The 25245-nt window shown below is 39.5% G+C and overlaps 1 long non-coding RNA gene across 1 annotated transcript in view; it reads left to right on the top strand.

The window, feature by feature from the left end:
• Nucleotides 1-6424, top strand: part of LOC140515462 (uncharacterized) — a 38058-nt gene extending 31634 nt beyond the window's left edge. The window contains exon 3 of the long non-coding RNA XR_011971034.1: nt 5738-6424. This is a non-coding gene — a long non-coding RNA (uncharacterized lncRNA). The remainder of the gene's footprint in view (nt 1-5737) is intronic.
• Nucleotides 6425-25245: the final 18821 nt, after the last annotated feature.

Genomic DNA, 25245 nt, shown 5'->3' with positions numbered 1-25245 from the left:
CTGGTGAGAGGGAGCCTGCTCCCTTCCCAGGCAGCCCCATTCCTCTTTGGGACACTTCTAATTGTTAGGAACTGTCCGAAACTAAACTCAAGCAACCAGGTACAGTGCCAAATGAATGGTTTGGATTAACTTTTCCCTTTTCAAGCAGCTGATCATATTTCACTTAGACATAACTTAAGAGAGGAAATTAGGTTGTGTCTGCATTGCTTTAAAAAAAAACAGCCCTCAGTCAATTCATTGAACAAAGGAGGCAAGTTTGAACTCTTTAACATTGAATTGGTGAAATTTTGCTCTTTACCCACTGTTTAGAATCAATTCTACAAATGTCTTCAATCTACAGAGGACTGATGTAGGAAGGATTTTCTTTCTCCATATACAATCAAACATGAGCTGAAAGAAAAACAGAGAGTTTGGTTTGACATAAAAGCTATAGCATTGCTAAAAAAAAAAAAAGATCGAAGAATCATAGATTTGTCAAATATTAGAGCTAGAAATGCCATGGAATGGTTGGACATAGGGATAGGAACTGGACCTGGGACTTCAATAGTATAGTGAAGTCTCTGCTGAGGAAAGAGCCTCTACTAATGTAGGTTAACATCTCTACAAATTAAAGACTTGGAGAGTTTCTTAGAGAGAGCACTGATAGATAGATTGAGTGACTTGGTGAGGGTCACACATTCAGTATGTGTTTGAAGGAGAACATGAACCCAGGTTTGCTCAGTTCTCTCTATCCACTATACCCTGCTGCCTGTCTTCAGTAGGACTTGCATAGATCCTAGAACATTAGAATTGGGAGGGGCCCTAGAAATGAGAACGTCAGAGGTAAGAGAGACCATGGAGAAATTCTTTTACCAGAGAAAGAAACTGAACTCCAGCAAAGGAGGTAACTTTGTTCAAGGTCATAGAGTTAACTCTTGGCAGAGTTGGCACTAGAACCAGAGAGTATTTTTCCTACTGAACTCCTCTGTCTCTCACTTGGAGTGAAATTTTAATAAAAGCTAAATAAAAAAACAGCTTTATATTTCTTTGACAAAATGTGTTCCATGAAGAAAGACACATAAATAAGTGAAAATTGGTCACTGTGGGGAGGCAGGAGGACATCAGCAGAGATATATACTTCTCCTATAATAGAGAAATGTTTCTATCAGCTGTGGCAGCATGGTAGAAAGGTTGTTGAACTGTCATCACAGAACCTGTCTGAATCCCAGATCTGCTATTTATTCTATGTGTGAATTTAGAGAAGTCATTTAACTCCTCTGGGCCTCAGTTTCCTAACTTGTAAAATGAGAGGGTTTTAGTGGTCCCTTCCTGCTCTGAATCTCTGATCAGATGGTCATTCCCTCTATACTTCAGGGTCACAGAAGTGTCCCATAAACTTTTCTGGTGAGATTATAATTCTGGAAAATCCTGAGAATTTGGCTGTTAGTTTAGCTACACTTACCTGTATGTATTCAAATATTCTTGTTGACTCATCAGTGATATAATGATAACTTCCAGGACAGGCACCATTCACTGCTGGTGACTGGAAGCCACCACTGGAATCAATGGCCAGAACAGTCACAGTCCACAGATCAAATTAATTCATGGCATCCATTTCCCTCCACCTATGAAGGCATTATGGTGAATCCTAGCATCGTAGAGCTGGGAGGAACTTCAGAGAGCACTGCATCTAATCTACTCGTATTTTAACATATGCAAACTGAGAAAAACAAGTGAAGAGACCTGCCAGTGTCACCCAACTTCTAAGCGGTGGGGCTGGGAATGAAATCCAGGTCTTTTGCTTCTGAGGCATGTGTTCCTTCCACTAAACCATGCTGTTTCTCCTTAATAGACCTGATTTCAGTGCTCGAGGTCTTGGTATCTTATTACTGGAGGCAAAAGATAACTGCCATTCAGGGTCTTTCCATTTGTATTTTATGCTGAGATGGTAGGAAGCGTGGTGGCTGCCAGATTGGAGGGGGGGTGTGATCTCTTGCCAGATCCCAGAATCCACTCACCTGAAAAAGCACTCGCAGCTCACAGGAGAAGGTCGAGATGTCTGGAGCAGGTCTGGTGCTTCTTAAATTCAGCCTTGGAGAAATGCTGCCATTTCTGGGACTTCAGGGACCATGTCCCTGTTTTGCAATTAAGAGGTGCCTAATAAGAAAAGGGGGAAGAGACAAAGAAGGCAGAGGCAGAGGCACTCACTAGAGTGAGCTCATTAAAAGTTATAGGCATTCCCCCCTGAACTTCATAATGAGAGCTTCAGCCCCAGTTTCCACTAGCACTAATTCTGGTCAGGAAACATGAGACACCTTCTTATGCCTGGAAGAGGTGTGGAGAGAATGGGATATTTTCATGGTCTGTTCCTCTGATCTCTCTTGGGTGGCAAGATCATGCTATATAGAGCTTGGCTGAAAAAGTTGCGCGTGTTTAACGTAGAGAAGTGGAGACTGGGGGACATGAGAGCTGCCTTCGATTATTTGAAGGATTGTCATTTGGAAGAGGGATTAGGGAGAATGAGGAAGGGAGTGAGGGGGAAGGAAGGGAATAAGCATTTATGTAGCTACTATTATGTGCCAGACACTGTGTTAAGCCTTTTAAGTGGATTAAATTGTTTCTTCTCCATCCCACAGGAAGAACCAGGGCCATTTGGTAGAAGTTGCAGAAAGGTGAATTGAGGGTTGAAGACAGAAAAAAAGTTAATTAGCATTTCTAAAGAGTTTTAAGGTTTACAAAGTACTTTCTAAATATTGCCTTTTTTAGCCTCATAACAACTCTGAGAAGCAGGCATTATTCTTAGCCTCATTTTACAGATGAGGAAACTGAGGCAGCTAGAGTTTAAGTGACTTGCCCAAGGTCACACAGCTAGTAAGCATCTAAGGTCAAATTTGAACTCAGCACTGCACCACCTAACTGCCTAACAAACTTTCTAACAGTGAAAACTGGCCAACAATCTGTTGGGCTGCCTTAGAAGTGGCAGCAACAAGAAGAAGCATTTACGTGGTGCTTTATGTTTGTACATATTATACATATTGTTTGTACATATTGTACATATCATATGGATTCTTGAAACAACCCTGGGAAGTAGGTATTAGCATTCCCATTTTCCAGGTGAGGAAACTGAGGCTGAGGAAGGTGAAGTGACTTGCCCAAGGTCACACAGGCAGTAAGTGTCAGGGGCTGTATTCAGGTCTTCTTCCAAATCCAGCCCTCTATTCACTGTACCACCTGGATTCTTCATTACTGGATGAAGGTCTCTGAACAGAGGTGAAGGATGCCACATAAGATCCTCCTGCTCAGATATGGTTGCACTTTATGACCTGTGAGATTCTATGATTCTCTAGCCCTGCAGAAACCCCACAGGCCACCACTAGATTCTTGGAGAACCCACAAGTGAGTCCAGAAGACGTGGCTGTGTTCTTTGACCTACACACCGAAAAGTTCTAAGTGAGGTGGCATGTAACCCAGGATGGGGTAGTATCTATGGTAACAGCCTCTATAGACTCGCAGGGATTCTTAATTTTCTGTTTGGCACAGGCCCCTTAGGTAGTCTGAATGAAGCCTATGGATCTTTTCTCAGAATAATATTTTTAAATGCGTAATATAAAATACACAGGAATAGAAATAAAACCAATTATATTGAAATACAGTAAGCAAAACGTAAAAAAAATCCTCCAAATTCATGGACCTTAGGTTAACATCCTCTGGATGGAAAGCTCACTGAACTTAAAATCTGATACCTGGGTTCAGATTCTGTCTGTGACATTACCTGTTTCACCTTAGGCAAGTCATTTCCTATCTCTGAGTCTCAGTTTCTTCATCTGTAAAATAGGGTAAATAATATTTAACTGTCTACATGTCATAATTGTGAGAGAAGTGCTCGGTAAACCTTTGAGAGATTACAGAAATTTGAGTTAGTGATAGCTATTAAAACAAAGCCAGAACCTTCGAAACGTTAAATCTGTGATCTGAGGGAAGGCCAGCCAGATGGGCGTCAGGCTACAGGAAGGGAGGCCACAGGTAGTTAGATGCCTTTGATAGAACAGCCGTTGGCCCATTCCCCAAACTATCTAGGAGCCTGGCCTTTGATTATTTCTCATCCTTGGGTCATTGATTCCAAGTGTGATTTTGGCAACTGATCACAGGCAAGAATATGCCTTGCTGAAAAGAAAAAAAGACTAGTGTTTGCTAATGTTTTTTCCTCTTCTGAAAATGAAATTATAAATGTTCTTGGCTATAAATGTTCTAAACTACCCTAGATTGAATGAACAAATGAATGAAAAAGTAATTATTAAGCCCTTAAGATGTGCCAGGCACTGTGCCAACGTATGGGGATACAGACAAAAAAATGTGAGACAGTCTCTGCTCTCAAGGAGTTTGCCCTCTTCTTTGGGAGACAACGTATAAGAGAGTGGTGGTCAGGAAGCATTTTGGCCAGAGGAGACATGGTGATAATGGATTAGGGTACTCAATCAATTGCCCATACTCTTTCCAGAAGCAATGACAGTATTGATTTGGTTACTGGGCCCAGAGTAAGTGGTGGAAAGGAGATAGGTGTGTGGAGTGAAGCAACAGGGAAGATGGAAAGATGACCCTGGGTGAACTGTTGGCTGACAGGGTGGGATGTGAAGAGCAGCTTCATGGTCTTGGGGATGGCTGGATAGAGAAAGCTAAGTAAGGTTGAATTTGCTTAGTTCCTAAATAAAGAGGCAAAGAAGAGAGCTCAGAAGAAGGTCATAAATCTAGAGCTTGTAGGGAGTTTGGAGATAATCTAGTCCAACTTCCTTATATGACAGATGAGCAAACTGAGGCCCACAGAAGTTTGCATGCCTCATCCAAATTCACAGATGTTGTAGATAGCAGACCCAGGTTCTCTGTCTCCAAACCCAGTGCTCTTTTCAACCATCAGATTGTCCTACCAGATCGAAAGACTTGTTCCCTAAAATCTTGATTGATCAATTTCCAAGATAACGTAAACTTTCACGTTTGTTTCCTCATACTATACATGTGGCCAAAGTTATTTTGCTAATGCACAACTCTGATCACAATTCCTCACTCCCCAAGGGCTCTCCATTGCCTAGAGGATAATGTTCAAGCTCCTTAGCATGGCATTCAAAGACTTTCATGCTTTGAGTCCACTCCTATCCCATCCTACTCCTCTTTACAACTTCCTTACTCCAGCCAAACTCTCTGTTCCTGGTGGTCTGTTATTTGACCTAGTCTGTGTGTTTGTGCAGGCCCCCCATCTCTGGAATGGACTTCTTCCTAATCACCTATTGAAATGAGACTATTAGTGGATAGAGCTTTGGACTTGGAGTCATGAAGACCGGAGTTCAAATTCTACCTCAGACATTTAGTAGTTATGTGACCCTAGCTAGGCAAGTTGCTTAATCTCCCTCAGCCTCAGTTTTCTCATCTGTAAATGGGCATAATAATAACACCAACCTCACAGAGTTGTTATGAGGATCAAATGAGGCAACTTTCCCAAACATGGTTGTTCTTTGCTCTTCACCCTCATCTCCTTCTTCCTCCTTTCCCACTGGCACTTTGGAGGTTGCCCCTGGGAGTAGCTGCTACTCCTCCTCCTCCTCCTCCTCCTCCTCCTCCTCCTCCTCCTCCTCCTCCTCCTCCTACTACCATTACTGAAATCCTTCTGTCCCTCCTAGGCCCATTTCCTCCATAATTCCTCCAGCCAGAAGTGATTTGCCGCACTCCAAATTTCTTATATCTCTCTGAGTTCTATTCTGCCTTTCAGTGCACTGGGACCCTCCTCTGGAGCCTCATTGTTGTTGGTCATTCTTCGTTTTTGAAGAGGACCAATGGTACCACAAGGTGATGAATTGGATTGAAGTAAGGCACAAAGCTGCCCAAAGTCATCAGCCTGACTCTCTCTTCCAGTCATCCAAAAGGACAAAAGGCAAGATGACTGGCTGTGGCCTAGGATGTAGTAGATGACCTTGGCATCTTTCATGTCCAACTAAGCTTCAAGTTCTTCACAGCACCAGCTTCAGCTGCCTTCATGGTTGTTGGAACAAATTGTTCTCATCTGCCCATTCTACTGGGGTAAGTCTTCACATGCTTCTGGTAGACATCCTCCTAAGTCACCTGGGGTCTGAGCCTGTCAGTTGCTTGGTTTAGCCCATCTGCCTAGATGGTTTACCAGGGTGTGACTGCTGTGCATACTACAGCTTCTTGGAGCTACAAGTGAGAATTGGGTGACAGGTGGACACCAAAGGTGGATGAGCAGTATGGGTGTTCAGGGAGGACTAGCACCTCTGGTGTGTGGGTTTGCTGAGAATCAAATATAAACTCCCTTACTCAGCAATAAATGCTTATTGACTGACTAATTAAAAACTTTTCATAATTTGGCTCCACCCTTTCTTTCCAGTCTTCTTATTCTTTACTCCCCTCTGTTCACTCCATGACTCGGAAACACTGTCCCACTTGCAGTTCCTTGAACACAACACTCTATGTTCCTACTCTATGCCTTTGTACTGGTTGTCTCTTCTGTCTGGAATGCTCTACCTCCTCACTTTAAACTCTTAGTCAAATCCCACCTTCTGTTGTATGCCTTTCCTGGTCTCCCCAACTTCTAATGCATTCTTCTTTCATACTGCCTTCCATCTACTCTCTCTCTCTCCATATATATATATATACATATGCCTTTGTATTAATTGTCTGCAGCTTTTGGATGGCAGATTTTTACCACCAATATTTAACAAAAAGATACCCCCTATTTGTATCTTTTTTCTCTTTCTAGCTCCATTGATTTTCATTCTGCAAGAGTATTTCATTTTTATTAAAATTAAAATGGTACTTTCCAGCTTTTATATTCCTCTCTATTTATCCTGCAGCTGGTCACAAATTCTTTCCTTAACCACAGTTGTAAAAGGTATAAGCCTTCCATTCTCTAACTTTTATCTGGTGTGACTTTTAATATTCAGATCATTTATCCATTTGGAAATGATTGTGCCATATGGTATAGATTTCTGAACTAAAAGTGGTGTAAGATGATGCTCTAAAGCCATTTTCTGCTAAACTGCTATTCAACTTTCCTAGCAGTTCTTGTTTATAAAAAGAGGATTTTAATCTCTTGTAATTTGTGTTAAAATAGATTGTTATCTATTCTTACTTTTAAGTCTCATTTATCTAATCACTTTATTTTTCTGGTTTTTTTATCCAGTACAGAATATTTACATAATTACTGTTTTATGATACAATTTGAGACCTTATGCCAACCCCAATTCTTTCTTACTTATTTGATGGCTTCTTTTTATACCCTTCACCTTTTGTTCTACCATATGTATTTTGTCTTTATTTTGTCTAGTTCTCTAAAATATACCTTTGGCAATCTAAATGGCATAACGCTGAATCTGCAGGGTAGTACAGGTAGTGTCATTTTTATTGCATTGCGTTTTTCTGGTCATGAATAATGCTATTTTCCCTATTAGTCTTCTTCTTTTATTTCTGTAAAAAATTGTTTTGTAGTTGTACATATATGTCCTATGTGGCTTTTGGTACATCAGCTCCCAAGTGCTGAATGCATTTTATTAGTATTTTCAATAGCATTTCTCTGTATAGCTCTCATATTTCTCAGATTTTGTTAGTAGTATACAGAAAGGTTAATGACTTTTTATGGATTTATTTTGTATCTCCTGCTACTTTGCTGGAGCTGTTTATAACATAGTTCTCTTGTTGTTTATTCTCTAGGTTTTGCAATGTAAACCATTTTATTGTCCTTAAATAGGAATCATTTTGTCTCCTTTTTGTCAATGCCTATTCCCTTAATATGTTTTTCTTTTCTCATTAAGCTGGCTAAGATGTCTGGTACTGTTCTAAATTGTAATGTTGGCCACCCTGGCTTCTCTCAGGGAAGGCAGCATGATACAAGAGAAAGTGTACTGGCTCTGGAGACAAAGAATGTGGGTTCAAATGTCATCTCTGATGCTTATGACCTATTTAGCCTTGGGTAAGTCACCTCACTTCCTTAGATTTCAGATTCCTCATTGGAAAAGGAGGAGGCTGAAGTAGATACCCTCTGAAGTTTCTTCTATCTTGAGAGCTAGGATCCTATGACCGTTGGTCTTATTGGGAAAGTTGCCAATGTCTCTCCATTCTAAATAATGCTAGCTCTTGGTTTTATATAAATGCTTTTGATCCTATTAGGGAAAGGTCTTTTCATTCCTATTATTTTTAGCGTTTTTTTTAAACATAAAGTGCTATGTTTTATGGAAGGCTTTTTCAATATCTAGTGATGTAATCGTGTGGTTTTTGTTATTATGCTATTAATATGATTTATTAGTTCTGCAAAGTTTTTCAAAACAAACTCTTTTTGCCATCAAGGACAGCAAAGCAACCACATTTAGATTCAAACATCACAGTCCAGGATGTGCTTTTAAAGGAAGTGGAAATAGTGTTGAAGAAAATAAACATGGGAAAAACAGCTGGACCAGACCAAGTATTTACTGAGAAGATTCATGCTGAAGGTGATAGAATTGGGGGTGGGGGAGTGGAGAGGGGGGGGGGGGGTAGTAGTTCTAAAGGATTTATTTTCAAGGTATTTGGAGCAGAGGAAGACACCAAAGGTATGGTTAAAATCTTGGACCTTATTAGGAAAAAAAGGGTGACAGACACCAGCAATAGCTACTAAACTTTATGCTTACTTTCCCATCTACATAAAATTGTGATGAGAATCATTTACATATACATTGAAGGCATACTGGGTGAGGGGATAAGGAGGGGACAGGCAAGCTTTCACAAGCAATGTTGCATGGGAGAACACATCTTTACTGTCACAGGGTCAAACATGTAGAGAATACAAGATCCCTCTGAGTTTACTGTTAACTATAAAAAAGCATTTGTTTTGACAGAGCAGAAGGTCATTTTAGAGCTCTCTTCCAACAAGGCCTCTCCCCTTCAGAGATCAAAACTGTACAAAAGTCCTTGAAAGATATAACAGAGATAATCTTATCCTATGAACCTTTGATCTTGAATGTAAAGTGAGGCACAAAGGAGGGAGATGTATGCCCACCAAAGACATTTGCCACCTCCATGGAAGAGATATCAAGCAGAATTCAGGTCTGAGAGGAATTCCCACAGATGTCAAGGTATACCAAATGCTTTTGTTTGTGAATGGCAATGTGCTGATTGCATCAAGCTTGGTTACACTGTAGAGTCTTCTAAATGATATCCATGAAGACTCAGAAGAGTTTGGTCTGACTATCCATGCAGAAACCAGCCAGACTGATGAAGAGTAATCATTGTATGTGATAGTATGTGATGTTTGATGGCAACCTGTAGCATTTGATCATCAGTATATATATTTTAGACAGTCATTGCAAATGGATAATGAGTCATAATCGAACAGGAGGAGAACCAATGGGATCACCTTTGGGAATGATTTAATAATCCAAACTCCTGCTAATGTCAAAGCTTATCTTTTAATTAAAAAATTTTTTAAAAATTGTCTACATTATTATTGTTATATAAAAATTGTCTATATTATTATATTATATTGGTAAATTAGATGTAAATTGTCTATAGTATTACTATTACACTGTATTACAAGCATAAAAAAACCCACAAACATTTCCCTGTACAAAAAAGAACCAAAAAACAGGATTGTATATGAAACTGTGAATCTCTATGCGTGCAGTTTGTTTTTCTAAAGTATATATGAAATTTAACATGGTCATTCCAACAATGCCCTGTCTGTGACCCGTTTTGAACTTCCTTCTGCTTTCTTCTATGTATTATTTGGGAGGCAATCAGGGGTAAACGGCTTGCTCTGGGTCACATAGCTAGTAAGTGTCCAAGGCTGGATTTGAACTCTGGTCCTCCTGACTCCAGGGCTGGTGCTCTGTCTACTGTAGCACCTACCTGCTCCCCTTTTATGTATTTTTTGAAAAAAGTTCTATTAATGCTCTTTTTATTCTTTTCTTTATTTTAACCTTTACTATCAGTAGGTAATATTTCTCTCCCTGCCCCCTGTCAGGATAAGGAGTAGGTGGGCGGGGGGGGGGGGGAGGGAGAATTTGTCCTGATAAAAGAAGACCCATCCTTTATAACAAATAAGTCAAACAAAACAAATCAAACAAAACAAAATTGCCCATATCTGAAAGTGTAGGTCTCATTCTGTGCTTTTAATCCATCATCTCTCTTCCAAGAAGTGGATAACCTGCTTCAACATCAGACTTATCTAGCCATGATTGGTCACTGCAGAGATCTGAAGTCCTTCAAAATCATCTTCCTTCACAATTCTGCAGTTATTGTATGCATTATCCTCCTGACCCTGCTTGAATTATTCTACATCAGTTCACACAAGTCTTCCCAGGTTGCTTTGAATCTGTCCTTTTCATCACTGAAAAATGACTAACAGTACCTTTTATTTGCCAAAAATAAGGCTTCATCAACATTACAATATGACATTTGAAAAAAAACTGCATCAACCATTCTTCCAATCACACTTGGTTTTAAAAAAAAACGTTTCCTTTTATAAATATAATGAAAGAAAATATTTAAAATTCTAATTTAATAGAATTGTTTTTCTCCCAATTCTCATTTCAAAATTTGAGATTACACGCAAAGCCCACAGCAATTTTAACATTAGTCTAGAAGTGTCCATCACAGGAATCTGATATTTTCAGAAATGTATTTGTTTCTCATTGAATTGTATCTGCAATATTCAAAATTATGGAGTTATTATATACAAGAGAAAACACCTGAAGGCTTCTTTAAATGATCTGAAATAAAACTGGGCTTTTCATGGTGATTTTAGGTAGACAGTAGAGTCTTCTCCGTCATGTATTTCTAGATGGAGTTTTCTTTATCTTATATGGTGAAGATTTTACAATTCGTTAATCTGGCTCCTGTTATGCTGAAGTGAGAAGCATCTTTTATGCAGCTCAGGTGTCCACTCATCAAACTGATCAGCTGTTGTTGTCGTTAGTTTATTATGTGCCAGGCAATGTGCTAAACACTGGGAATAGAAAGGTTAAAAACTCCCACAAAAATGGCCCCTGCCCTCGAAGAGCTTACATTCTAATGGGGAAGACACATTTAAATGAATAGGCATATACAAAATAAATACAGAGTATGGAGAAGATGATCTCAGAAGGAAGGGCACTACTGGGGGTAAAATGGGAGAATGACCCTCTTGAAGAAGGTTGTATTTGAACTGAATCTTGAAGGAAGCTATAGATGTCAAGAGTCAGAGTTGAGGAGGGAAGGCTCTCCAGGCATGGGGGACAGCCAGTGCAAAGGCACAGAAATGGGAGATGGAATGTTGTTTCAGGCAGAGCAAATAGGTCTGTGTTGCTGGACTGCATAGTGTGTGGAGGTAAATAAAATATGAGAAGACTCAAAAGATAGGAAGGGGCCAGCTAGTGACAATGCCAAAGAACTTTATATTTGATCCTGCTAGTAAGAGGGAGTCGTTGGAGTTCATTCAGTAGGAATGTGACATGGTCAGACATACACTTTTTAAGGGTCTGCTAGAGTCAACTTGGACCAGTTTGTGAGAACAAATTGTTAAATTTTCAATGTGAGCATTTATACCTCAGAAATTGGCAAATGATGCAAATCAGGGCTTGATATATCATTTTGTTGATTGTTTAGACTTAAAGTGGTAGAGGAAATATTAATAACGCAAATTAAAATGCAGATTAAACTTAAAAGGGTGTCTTGAGTACATTATTTTAGAGATCTAATTGCTAAACATTTACCAGCACACCCCTGAGTCTTTAGAAAAATCACCTTGGCAACTGAGCGGAGGCTAGATTAGAGTGGGGGCGCGGGACACTTGAGGCAGGGAAACCTATTAGAAGACTATTGCAAAAGGCCAGGTGAGGGGTGATAAGGACTTGAACTAGGGGTGTGGCTGAGTGGAGAGACATATGTGAAAGATGTTGTGACATTAGAAATAGTAAGATTTGGCAACAGATTTGATATGTGGGGCGAGTGAGAGTGAGAAGTTGAATAGGACACCAAGTCTATGAATCTGGGAGCCTGGGAGAATGGTGTTGCCCTTAGCAATGACAGGAAAGTTGGGAAGAGGGGAGTGTTTGGGGGAAAAGATGATGAGTTCTGTTTTGGACGTGTTGAGTTCAAGATCCTTGCAGGACATACAGTTTGAAATATTCAAAAAGTGTTTGATTATGTGAGACTGGAGCTCAGGAGAGAGACTAGGATTGGATATATAGATGTGGGAGTCATCTGCAGGGCAAGATAACTGAACACATGGGAGCTGATGAGACTATCAATGGAAATAGTATAGAAGGAAAAAAAGTAGAGAGTATAGGACAAAGCACTGAGGAATACCCATAGTTTCAGGGCATGAATGAGAATAAAAATACAGCACAGGATACTGAGAAGGCACAGGGAGATAGGTAGGAGAACCTTGAGAGGTCAATGTTACAAAAACCCCTACAACAGAGAGTATCTATTAGGCTATCAGCAACTTCAAATGCTTTAGATGGTAAGAAGATAAGAGCTGAGAGCTGGTTATTAGATTGAGTACTTGAGAGATCATTGGTAAACTTTGGAAAGAGCAGACTCAGTTGAACAATGAGGATGGAAGCCAGGTTACAATGGGTTTAGAAAAAAATGAAAAGAGAAGTGGAGGCACTGAGTTTAATAGAGAGGAGAAGGAAAAATACAGAATGATAGAGAGTAGGGACAGTAGAATCATGTTAGGGTCTTTTGAAGATGGGAGAGACATGGAAATATTTGTAGGCAACAAGAGAGGAACCAGTAGATAGGGAAAGATGGAAGGGAAGGGAAATATGGCACTCTAAGAATTTGGTTTTGTCTGTGGTGATGGGTAAGTATAAATCTTACCTTGAAACCTTGCCTTTGAGTTCTACAAGTTTTCCCTTGAAGTATATAACTAGTTCAACCCCAGGCCAGTCCTGCTCCCTTTGGTTGTGAGGTAGAGGTCCAAGGCCTAAAGATGTTCTGGGAGCTTTCTTGGGCTGCAGGGCCAATCCCCTCAGAAGATCTAGTCTTCTCACTGGTGTCAGTAGTAGTGTCTCTGGAATAACAGTGACTTATGGTAGTGTCTGCACCAAGACCTGAGAGACACATCAAGGACAAACTACAAGGGGTGGGGAATCTGTGACCTCGAGGTCACATGTGGTCCTCTGGGTCCTCAAGTGCAGCCTTTTGACTGAATCCAAACTTCACAGAACAAATCTCCTTAATAAAAGGATTTGTTCTGTAAAACTTGGACTCAAAGTTCACACCCAAGGACCTAGAAGGCCACATGTGGCCTCAAGGCTGTGGTTCCTCACCCCTGAACTAGACACACCAAGAAAAGGCAGCTACAGGGAGGGTGGCTCATCAGGATGAAGAGAAGTTAAGGCTATGGACTCTATAGAGGCATTGATCCTTGGAGTCCTAGAGTCTAGTAGAGAACTACATCTAAGGGGAACTTCAAGAAACTCTACAAAGGAAGAAAAGGACTACTAGTAATCAGGATCAGTGAGTTACTCCTTTGCCACAGGGGTTCTCTAAATTAGAACCTGCTCTTGCCAGGGACCCTGTGTGTGTAGAGGGAGAATATACTCCTGTTTTGTTTTATTTTGGTATTTTTGGTGGGGAATGTTTTTGTAATCATCTTCCTTACTAATCCTACTTAGTAAATGCCCTTTCTGAAAGCTGAGTCTAGTTGATAATCATTTGGAAGCACACTGGTGGGGGCTTATGAGTGAATATAGTATTTTGTTGGTTTATCAATATTATTGATCCTTTAAAAAACCAGTTCTTTGCTTTTTTTGCATCAGTGCAATCATTGGTTTTCAGGTCTGTTTATTTAGCTTTTGTTGTAAAATAATTTTCTCTTTTTTGTCCTTGTTTTAGAAAAATTAATTCATTGGTTTTCTAATTTTTAAAAGTTGCATATTTAATTCATTAGTTTTCTCTTTTCTCTTTTGTTTCTATACATACATATGTATATACTCATATATATGTAGATGTATATATATACACACACATATATATGTATTTAAACATAGAAATTGATACAGAGTGAAGAAAACAGAGTCAGACTAACAATGTACTACAGAGTTTAAATTAAATGAAATAAATGACCAACACTGACTCCAGAGGATTGAAGATGAAACACAATTCCTTCCTGCATTAAGAAAGGTAGCAGTTACAGATGCAGAATGTTGCATACCTTGCTAGATGCAGTCAGTGTATCAGTTGTGTTTGATTTTCTTTGTTGTAAGGGCGAGTTCAGTTGAGAGTGGTATTGGGAAATTATTGTGATGTAAAAAAAAAAGTATAGACAAAAAATTTTAAAAAGTTAAAAAATACATGTCAGAGATATACATTTAAGAACTACTTAAACTATATACTAGAAACTTTGGTATATCCCTCATTATTATCATTCTCTTTAACTTTTTACAGTTTCATGTTTTTGTCTTTGACCTACTTGTTATTTCAAATTTTTTTTTAGTTTTAGGTTGGTATCTGTTGTTCATATTTCCTTTATTGTTTACAATTCTATTACATTATGATTTATAACAAATGTGTTTAAGCTTTCAACTTTTCCCCATTTATGAACTTTTACTACAACTGGAATCCACAGACTCCTTAGGGGTCCATGTGTGGATCTTTGGTGATTCATGAACTTGTATGGGAAAACATTACATCTCTGTTATCGTTAGCCTCAATCTGAAATTAAGCATTTCCCTCAATTATGATTATAAACAATGAATCATTATTCTAAGAAGGGGTCCATAGCCTTCACCAGACTGATATGGACAGGGGTCCATGATACAAAAAAAAAAGTTAAGAACCTTTGCTCTAGACCATGGACAATTTTTGCTAAAGTCTCATGTGAACCTTATAAGTATACTTTTTGAGGTTCCCATTAAGTAGTCTCCACAGATTTAACAAAGCCAGTTTTCTCAACATTCTATTCATCAGTAATTTCCTTATTTATCTTTCTCTATTTCCTGTAGACAGTATTATTGAATTCTGTTTTCAAATTCATTTTGCAGCTCCATTCCTTTTTATAAATTCATTAATTCTACAATGTTAGATTTGGTTTTATCTCCATGGGGAAGCATGGAGGGAAATAGTGATCTTTTCTCTTGCTTATAGCATGTAAATGCAGAATCATCAAATCATCACCTGATTTTTTTCCATCTATATCTTACTTGACCTCTGCAGTTTTTGACACTGTGGCCTACCACTTCCTTCTAGATATTCCCTCCTTCTTAGACTTACATGACTGTTTTTTTTTCTAATTCTTCTGCTATGTCTAGCCACTATCTTTCCATCTCTCTTAATTGTCATTCAGATCAAGCCCATTAAACATGGATGTGCCCCATGGCTCTTTCCTGGACCATCTTCCATTTTCTTTGTCTTGGTGATAGGCCTTTATGTATTCAATTGTCATTTCTACATAGGTTTCTCTCAAATCTCTGTATATCTATCTCAAATCTCTTTCGGAAATCCAGTCTCACATTATCAGTTACCTTAGGAATCTCCATCTGGATGTCTAATCAGCATCTCAAACTTAACACGTCCAAAACGGAGTTCGTTAACCTTTCTGAAACCTCCTCCAAACTCTCCTATTCCTGTTGAGGGTCCATTATACTTCCTGTCACCCAAGCTTGCCACCTCAGACTTATCCTTGACTCTTTCCTCTCCTATGTCCACAGCAATTTTTACATCCATCCTCCTTTTCTCCCTTCATATAGCTATCACTTTTGTTTAAGTCCTCATCCCTTTTCATCTGGACTATTGCAATAGATTCATGATTGGCCTCCCTGATTCCAGCCTCTTTGCTCTCTAGCCCATCCTCCATACACCTAAGAAATTAATATTACTACATTTGACTCAGGTACTTGGGGATTCTCTTATTCATAAGGTATCTTACCAAGGCTGGAAATATCAATTTCTCAGGATATATAATCTTTGATCTGTGCACAGGAATAACAACAGAAAGGCTGAAGAAGACAGCTAGGAACTCAGGCTCATATAGACAAGTACAGATTCCCAGTGCCATGTTCCTGTAGTCACTATTGCCATTGGGTGTAGAGAAGAGATATATATTCTCCCTCCCTTGCTGGAAGTCCAAGAGAAACAGGACTAGAAGAGAATCTCAAAAGGGAAGGCCCCAAAGAGACAGCTATTTCTCTTCCTCTTCTTAAAGACTACAGAGCTCCTTCTGATTTAGCTGCTAATCAGCTTTGACACAACTCTTTCCCCCCACACTGGGGATCAATCAGAGGATATTGTATCACCCCAGCAAGGTGCAGGTTACTTAGAAAAGAGACAGAGTGCATGTCCAGTTGCTTAGAAGTTTTCCTAGTCCAGCAAATCATAGGTTCCACTGATCTCCTCTGTTATAGCTGTTTGCTGATAGAAAATGGAAGAATACTTAACCACTATTCACACTTGAACTGCTTTTAGCAAGCAATCAGAGGCTCTGCTCTTAAGGGGACTGCTGCATCTAACAGCCACAACAATCCATTAGGAGAAATGATGCTCTGGCTCGCAACCAGACAGAACTCACTCTACTGAGCAATATCAGTTCCATCTTCTAGCAGTACAATTTGTTTTAAAAGTGTGCAGGGGAGGGCAATCATTCATTCATTCAGAAAATATTTATTAAGTTTCTGCTGTGTGCAGAAAATTATGGTTGTCTCTGGGAGAGGTACAAAGTTGAGATAAGATCTGGTGGTCCCTGTCCTTCTAGAATTCACAATCAGGAGAAGGATAATGAATATGCATAGATAATATGCATGAATTCACATGTGCTTTGAAGAGGAGAAAAATAAAGAGGCATGTGAGATCTGAGGGTTAACTTGGCTTCTAGTAGGGGGATCAGAGAGACTCCTGGAGAATGTGGTGCTTGAGTAGGGTTTTCTAGGTTTGGAAGAATCCATTAGGCGAAGAGAGGAAAGGAGAGAATTGACACATGAAAGCATGAAAATTGTGTGTGCATTTCTAGTATAGCTGTTCAATCTGACTACAGCATAGAGGACATAGATGGGGATATTCTGAAATAAGAGCTGATTGTTTCTCCATAGGTGCCATCTCTTTCAGCCCTCTCCCCTTCAGCTCCCTTTAATATGTTATCTTTCTCTATTAGAATATAAGCTCTTGAGGGCAAAGACTGTCTTTCTTTTCACTAGGAGTTGTATTCCCACCATTTTGTACAATGGCTTACATGTAGTAAGGCTTACCAAAGGCTTGTTGACTTGCGTGAGATTGGTGAGGGGTCTTGATTGCTAGCAGAAGGAGGTTGAACTTCTGAGTTTGCATGTAGCATGTCATTGGAGATTGGTGTCTGCTGGCAGACAGAAGTCTTACGATTCCTATTAACTGGAGTTCCTGGAGCATGTGAGACTATGTGAGACAATCACCCTCTTCCAGCCTTGTAGGAAAGAGGAGAACTGAAATCCTGTGAGAGGCAACAAGTGGGCACACACATTGAGAGATGTTCACCAAGAGCTCTGGGAGCCTGATGCTGCTGAAGTCGGGGAGAGATGACACCTAAGCTGTTGCAGGAAGGCAGTAGTCTGTTACCTGTCTCTGTCATGGACTCTACAGTAAATAATGGCTTCCAGAATGGTGCCACAGCCTTTGTAGCCAAGCATTTTCAATTGCAGCCTGAGCAAGAGAATGGGAAAAGACACTGCCCCAACTGGTATTGGGATGCTGGGAAAAGAATGCAAATGAAACAGAGTGGATACAGAATGACTGTCACTGTCCTTGTTGACAAGAAGAAAGCCAGTGATACTCCTGCTTTCTTGTGCCTTATTTTGCATTGAACCTATATTCCTATTTTTCATTCTTTAAAAGCTTGCTCCCTTTCTGTATTTTCTATGTTTTCAAAGAAATCAGTTTCCCTAGGATAGCATTTATTGCATGTATGTCTTTATATGCGTATGTGTATCTAGGGAATTAAATGCAGATGAGAGGGAGGATACAATGGCCAGGGAGAGCAAGAAAAATAAATTTTCATTCTAATTGCTGGAACAAAACCAATTTTATTGATACATATTATGATTGCACCACCAGAGCAGAGAAGAATATGTGAATTTGGACAGTCCCAGATGTGGGATGAACCCACAGCCTTTTTGGTAGAAGGTTTGGTAAGTGGATAGGAGTAATCCCTGTTCGAGGCAGTGACTTTCAGCAGCTTCCCTTCTCATTACTTCTCCCTTGGCAGATTTGAAAAAACCACATGACAGTTCAAGAAAGGGAAAGCCATGGCCATGTATATGACTCAAAGAACAAAGATCGAAACAAAGGGACCACCTGAACAAGGGGGCTAGATAAGAAGGAGTAACCAGTTTTCCCCATCAGCTAAATACCTTCTGCTCCCTACACTGCTAAAAGGTATGCTAGAAGCATACCTCAGCAAGTATTACATGTGAAAAGAATATTATGATGGCATCAGTGGGAAGGATGGATTGGCTGGTGTGTGTGTGTGTGTGTGTGTGTGTGTGTGTGTGTGTGTGTGTATTCGTCCTTCGTTACCAAACAAGACCATGCCATCAGAGAAATGATGACATGACTTGCACTTGACTTTTGTTTTGAGTGAGGGAGGGCTGTGCAGGTCACCAACCTCACTTCTCCTCCAGAGCCATCTGAATCCAGTGACCAGATATTCATCAGGATGACTGGAGATGACCCAGGATAAGGCAATTAGGGTTAAGTGACTTGCCCAAGGTCACACAGCTAATGAGTGTCAAGTGTCTGAGGTGAGATTTGAACTCAGGTCCTCCTGACTCCTGTACTGGTGCTCTATCCACTGTACCACCTAGCTGCCCCTGGATTGACCAGTGGGGGCTAGGGGTTGGGACAGTGTGGGATAGGAAGTTATTGCAATAGTTCACATAGGCAATGGTAAGCTGGTAAAAGTTTAACAACTAGCTCTCCAAAAAATGTACTCATGACACACTTTTAAGTTTAATATGCAGCATTAACATTTTCTCCTTTACTTTTTAAAGTCTAGAGTAGACAAGGTCTCGATCAAAAATCAATCAAGAAAACAATCAATCAAGCCCTGATTTATAGCACTTGTTGATTTCCAATGCTCATACTGAAAATTTAACAATCAGCTATCTGAGTCAGTTTGAATCAGATTTAGCACACTCCTGCACATAGGTGTCAATTAGTGTGTGGGGTGAATAGAGAGGAAGCAGAAGATGTGAGGAATGCTGTTAATGTGATATTGATAAGACTTAGGAAGCTGCTTGGCTTTGAGAGGTGAAGGATAGAAGGAGAGTAAAAGATAACATGAAGTTTATCAGCATGGAAACCTCAGTTAATGGTGATGTTATAAACACTGCTTGGTCTCCATCAGTCAAAAACTATAATGTGAATTTAGGGTGCTTTGAGTGACATAGTGTTCTCGATCTTTTTTACCCTGGTCAGACCTTCTGTGGAGTATGGTGCTCAATTTTAGGTGCCATGTTTTCAGAAGGATATTGACAAGATTGAAGACAGCCTGTATAGTTAAAGGTTCTGAGATTGTGCCATACTTATACTGAGTGAAGGAGTGGAGATGTTTAACCTATGGAGAAGATTTTGGATGAATATTTCCACTATTTGAAAGCACATCACATGAAAGAGAAACAAGGCTTATTTTTCTCGGCCCCAGAAGGCAAAATGAGGAGGAGTGGAAGTTAGGCAAATTCTACAGCATCACGGAACTTCAGAGTTGTAAGAAAACCAACTAATTCAGCCCATACTCGAACAAGAATGCTTTCTACCACATATCCAACAAGTGGTTATCTAGCCTTTGCTTAAAGATCTACTCTAGTGAGGGGAAACCATGTACAGGATTGCTTCCTTGAGCAGCCCACTCTACTTTGAGACAGCTCATGGTTAGGAAACTTCCCCCACATCATGTTTCAGTAGGTCTTTTTGTAAGTTCTCCCTAATGTTGATAGTTTTCCCCTAGAGGGTTAAGTAGAATAGTTCTATTTCCTCTTCCATGTGACAGCTTTTCAAATACCTAGAGACAGTTTCTATATTTCCCCAAAGTCTTCTCTCCTCCAGGCTAAACACCCTCAGTTCCATCAATTGCTAATCGAACTGGTTCTCCAGCTTATCAGCGTTCTTTCTAAAATGTGGCCTTCAGAACTGAACATGATGCTCCCAAAATGATGTAACAAGGACAGTAAAGCTGGATTATCACCTCCCACATTAGGACACAGGAGTTCTCTTAATGCAGCCAAAGATCACATTAGCTCTCTTGGTTGCCATATCAACCTCGTATCTGACATTGAGGTTGCAATAGTCCACTAAATCCCTGGATTTTTTTTTCTCCCAAATGACCTGCTGTCTGGTCAAGGCTTGCCCATCTTATATTTATGAAGATGCCTTTTCGAACTAAAGTGTAAGGTTTCTATTTTATCCCTATTACATTTAATTTTATTCTATGCAGTTCAGTGTTTCAGCTGTTGATGTGTTTTTGGATCCAGACTCACCTATAACAGCGTTGGCTATTTTTTTCCAGCTTTGTGTCATGAGGAATTTTGATAAATGTGCTATGAATGCTTTTATTCATATGATTGTTAAAGTGTTAAATAATTCAGGGCCAAGGATATATCCCTGGGGTACTCTACTTGAGATATCTCTCAACATTGACGCTTAGCCATTACTTCTTGGGTTTGGTCACTCAACCAGTGATTAATCCAATGAAGTTTACTGTCATCTTGCCTATATCTTTTCATCTTGTCTACAAGCTAACATGATAGATTTTGCTGAGCGCTTTGCTAAAATCTAGGAAAATCATATTTATAACATTTTCCTGATCTAGTTGATCTAGTACCTTTGTCAAAAGAGTGGTCAAGTACAATCACCAAAAAAAAAGGAAATTATGTTAGTCAGGCATGATATAGTCTCAATGAAATTGATGGCCATTTTTGGCTTGTCTTTTCTAGTCCAAAGGTCATTCTCTTTGCCAGAGAAAACTGAAGCAAAATAAAAATGCAGCAGCTCTACCTTTTGTCTTATCCATTATCCTCATTCAATCTACTTCAAGGTCTCCTACTCCTTCTTTGATCTTCCTGTTTTGACAGAGTTTTCTGAAAAGTCCTTCTTGTTGCACTTTGTACCCCTTATCGGCTCAGGCTGTTTTCGTGGCTCTGATACTGTTCTTACAGGACTATGGTACACCTTGGCATTTATCTTCTATTACCTGTCCTTAAATCCACCTTCTGCCCATGTTTTTAAAATCTAAATTAGTTCCATGTTCACCTCTGTGCATCCACGTGCATCTCTTTAGACAATTCCCAGTTTGCCCCCAGAGAATTGTTTCCCTTTCCCTTTGTATCATCAGAATTTCACTTGTGAGAGTTTTCCACCCCTTCTAGGCAGACTTCCCTAAGAGATTTAGTTCATGAGACCCTCCCTTTATTTTCTCTGAATCCTTTGAAATCGGTTCTTCCAAAATCACCAGACTATGACTTCCCAAACTTTAAGAAGGAGGGGTCATTTGTCCCTAGGGTTCTCACTGTTGCTATTCCAGCAATTACTTCTTCCCTTTAAGTGAGAATCATATCCAGAATATAATTTCTCCTTGTCATCTCTACCTTTTGAAAGAGAAAATTATCATTTTTTTCTATTAATAATATTTTATTTTTTCCCAATTACATGTAAAGACAAATTTTCACTTTGATTTAAAAAATTTCGAGTTCCAAATTAAGAGCAAATTATCATTAAGGCAAGTCAAAGAATTATTAGCTGCTCTATTTTTGGCAGTTTCTCTGCCAAAATGACAAAATGTTTAGATAATAGACAACCCTCCCCCCTTATTATCATAATAGGTCTCTACGCCAGGCTAGTTATTTGTTTCCCCAATTTCTCGTCCATTCTTCTTTCTGTTCAAGTGCTTTGTAGTCTTCTCCTATGGCAATATTGCTTCTATTTCTGCCTCTTTTGATTTTTGCTCAAGAGTTCTTAAGCATGTCTCCCAGGCTGCTTTCTATATATCTTCTATGAGCATGTAATCTATTGCCCAATGTTCCCCAAGGTCAGAGTCAACACAGACAAGGTCCAGTTTTGATGACAGATCTGAATGATATCACTTACTCTTTTGCTATTACTGCCTTCTCCCAGAAGAAAAAGAAATTCTCTAGGAAAATCTCAGAACATAGCATTTGTCTAGGTGGACCCTCAGAAATGCTGGCAGTAGGTTTCTAACTCCTGTTTAAGAACTTAAGGTAGTAATGAATTCTGGGGGGATGGAGTAGCTTTTATTTAACACCACAGAAAATGTAGGAAATGCAAAGAATTCACAGGCCATAACCAAATGGTCTAAAAAGGGCTCATGACAGCTATTAGATAGTTATTATAATTTTCCTCCCTCTCAGGTGGGTCTCACTTTTTTCAGAGCCTTAAAATCTTCTAGTCTCAAAAGCTACATGGAGTTTGTTTATTTATTTATTTATAAATTCTGAACTTAAACAGCCCGAAAGAGCATTCCCACACTCACAGCAGAACACAAAAAGAGGATTCGATGTGAGACTGAATCTTCATTTCATATTATTTGCTTAAAAATAGTATGTAATGAATCCCACACATTACTTTCAAAACTGTCCTGTTTGCCTGTGCTTCCTTCTGAACTTCCTTCCGTTTTCTTCTATACCTTTAAAAATGTTTCTATGGCTCTCAGTTTTGGGGCTTTACTATTGCTAACCCCATCTCCCTGATCTACCTTCTCATTTAAAAAATTGAAAGAGAAAAAGAAAAAGAGAATTCTTGCAACAGATTAGCATAGTCAAGGGAAACAAATTCACATAATGGCTGTGTCCAAAACCATGTCTCTTTCTGTCCCTTGTGTCCATCACCTCTCTGTCAGCAGGTAGGTAACATGCTTCATCATATGTCCTTTGGAGACATGGTCTCTCATCAACCTTTCAATATGATATACCTTTCAGAGGGTGAAAGGACCTTAGGGGATATTGAGTCCAACCCCCTCATTTTTCAACTGAGGAAACTGAGACACTGCTCAAAAAGCATTGACCATCAGATCAACCCTCATCATTCCAATGAATTCCTCTTTCTATATGTATGTATGTAATGGCTCTCAAATTCAAAGTGCCAGTCTGTGGTTTGACCTCTCCCAAAAGGGAAACACACTTACAGCTACTAGACAGACAATATGCAAACATTTTTATCCATCCTTTCATTCTATAGAAACCCTTTGAGGATGTGTACTCCCTCAGAAGAGAAACATACTCGGGGCTCCTTTCATATCAGACCCATATCATCCAATAGAGGTGTGAAAAGTCCTTAGTTCAAGTCCCTTTACCTATACCGTGGATTTTGCTTCCTTGTCATTGCATCTTTCAGCACTCTGAGTCATGGACTCAATCTTCTCTCTCTGAAAGGCACAGTGCTCAGGAAATTCCCCTTCTATGGAAAGAACACTAGATCTCCAAAGTCTTGAACTTGGGTGTCCTTGCAAGGTAACCCTTAAGTCTGGGACAGCCCAGGAAAATCCCCATTATCTTACTAGAAAGCCAGATTCTGGGATCACATTGCCTAGGAAATTCCCCTTCTTTTAACTTGGGAACTAAGTTCCGAAATGACTTTGTCTAGGACCACTGATATGAATGTCTATAGCGGTAGCAGCAGCACTTATGTAGTGCTTCACAAATATTATCTCCCAAGATCTCTTTCTGATCCTCACATGATCCTCTGTTCTTTGATCCTCACAAGAACTCTGCTATTATCCCCATTTTACAGATGAGAGAACTGAGGCAAACAGAGGTTAAATGACTTACCTAGGTTCACACAGTTAACATGTGAGGCAGGATTTGAACTCAGGTCTTTCTGACTCCAAATCCAGTGCTTTGAATACTAGTAGCTTTCATATACTAGTTGAATACTTTGAATACTAGTTGCTTTCCTTGCTCTGTGACTCTTTAAGAAATTCATATACTTGATTGTTATCCTGGCTACTGCCATCTCTTTTACCAATAAAGTTTACCATAGGTTTGGTAGCTGACCTTACTCACAAAAGGGAAAAAGAAGGTAATGGGCAGCTTAGAACATTGGAGTCCAGAAGATCCTCTCTTAGCCAAATAGACAAATACTTATCTGTCACTTAAACATCTGCATTGATGGCTAGGGGTGCTGGAAAGGACACAGCTGCTTTCTCAGGATCTCTCCAGAAGAAAGGTAGAAAGGAGAAAAGTGAGAAAGTCATCTCCTGGGCTCCTATAAACCAATGAAAAGGGATAGATCCCCCAAAAAGGGTCTTCATCAACCAATTAAACTTGGAAGGAATCCCATCAGTGAAACCCATAATCCAGGATGTGCCAGTGTTGTTCCAAACCAACCAATTCATTTTGGAGGCACCTCCAAATCATGAAGGTTTAAACAGAAGTTTTTAATCATCTAAATAAAGTGCTGGTGCCCATAGCTACATCTTTTATAGGGAGATGCTTTCCAAAGTCCAAACCATTAAAAGTGACCTTCCTCTAAGTTCATCAAATTGAAATCAAAGGAGATTTCCTTGGTCAATGATCAATTTCTTTGATCAATCCCCAAACGCACAAGTTTGTCTTCTTAATATATAAATGCTACTTTGACCTCCTTCCTTTTATTTATTCTTTTCCTTTTCAATATGGTATAACTTTCTGGAACCAGAGGTCATAGGATATTAGCTTTAGGTCTGGATGAGACCTTAAGAGACACTGAGTCTAACTCCCTCATTTTTCAGCTGCGGAAACTGAGTCAGAGATTAAGTGACTTGTCTAAGGTCACACAACTAGTAAGTGTCTGAAGTAGGATTCAAATTCAGTTCTTTGGCACTCCAGCTACAGTGCTCCTTCTCCTGAGTCACCTAACACTCATGGTTCTCAACCTGTCAAGTCTCAGTGATATTTACAATGTCAAATGTGCACCATGCTCCAAGTTATCTAGTTTCTTTGTTTGCTAAGCATGCTTTGTGGATTTGTGTATGGACAGTTGAGAACAGGATTTTAATCCTGATTCAGTTCCTGAATTTTGTTTCCTGTTAATTTCCAGGCTTTTCTACTGTTACATTTCTCCCTGCACTATAGCTACTCTTTATGTTTCTATCTTGGGGCTCATTTGTACTCAGTTTTCTCCTTTCCCCTTCTTTTTTTGCTTGAAGGCTCTTTGAAATAGATTTGTGAGATTCCAGACAAACAAATTTTGACAGCTCTTGTTATGTGAACTCCAACCCTAGTGAGGAGCAGCTTTGTACCTAAATATAAAGTCATGGCTGGAAAATTCAAATCCTAGTCTTGGACGACA

This window comes from Notamacropus eugenii, chromosome X (genome assembly GCF_028372415.1).
Source record: "Notamacropus eugenii isolate mMacEug1 chromosome X, mMacEug1.pri_v2, whole genome shotgun sequence".
Classification (NCBI taxonomy): domain Eukaryota; kingdom Metazoa; phylum Chordata; class Mammalia; order Diprotodontia; family Macropodidae; genus Notamacropus; species Notamacropus eugenii.
This window is presented reverse-complemented; position numbering and strand designations above follow the sequence as displayed.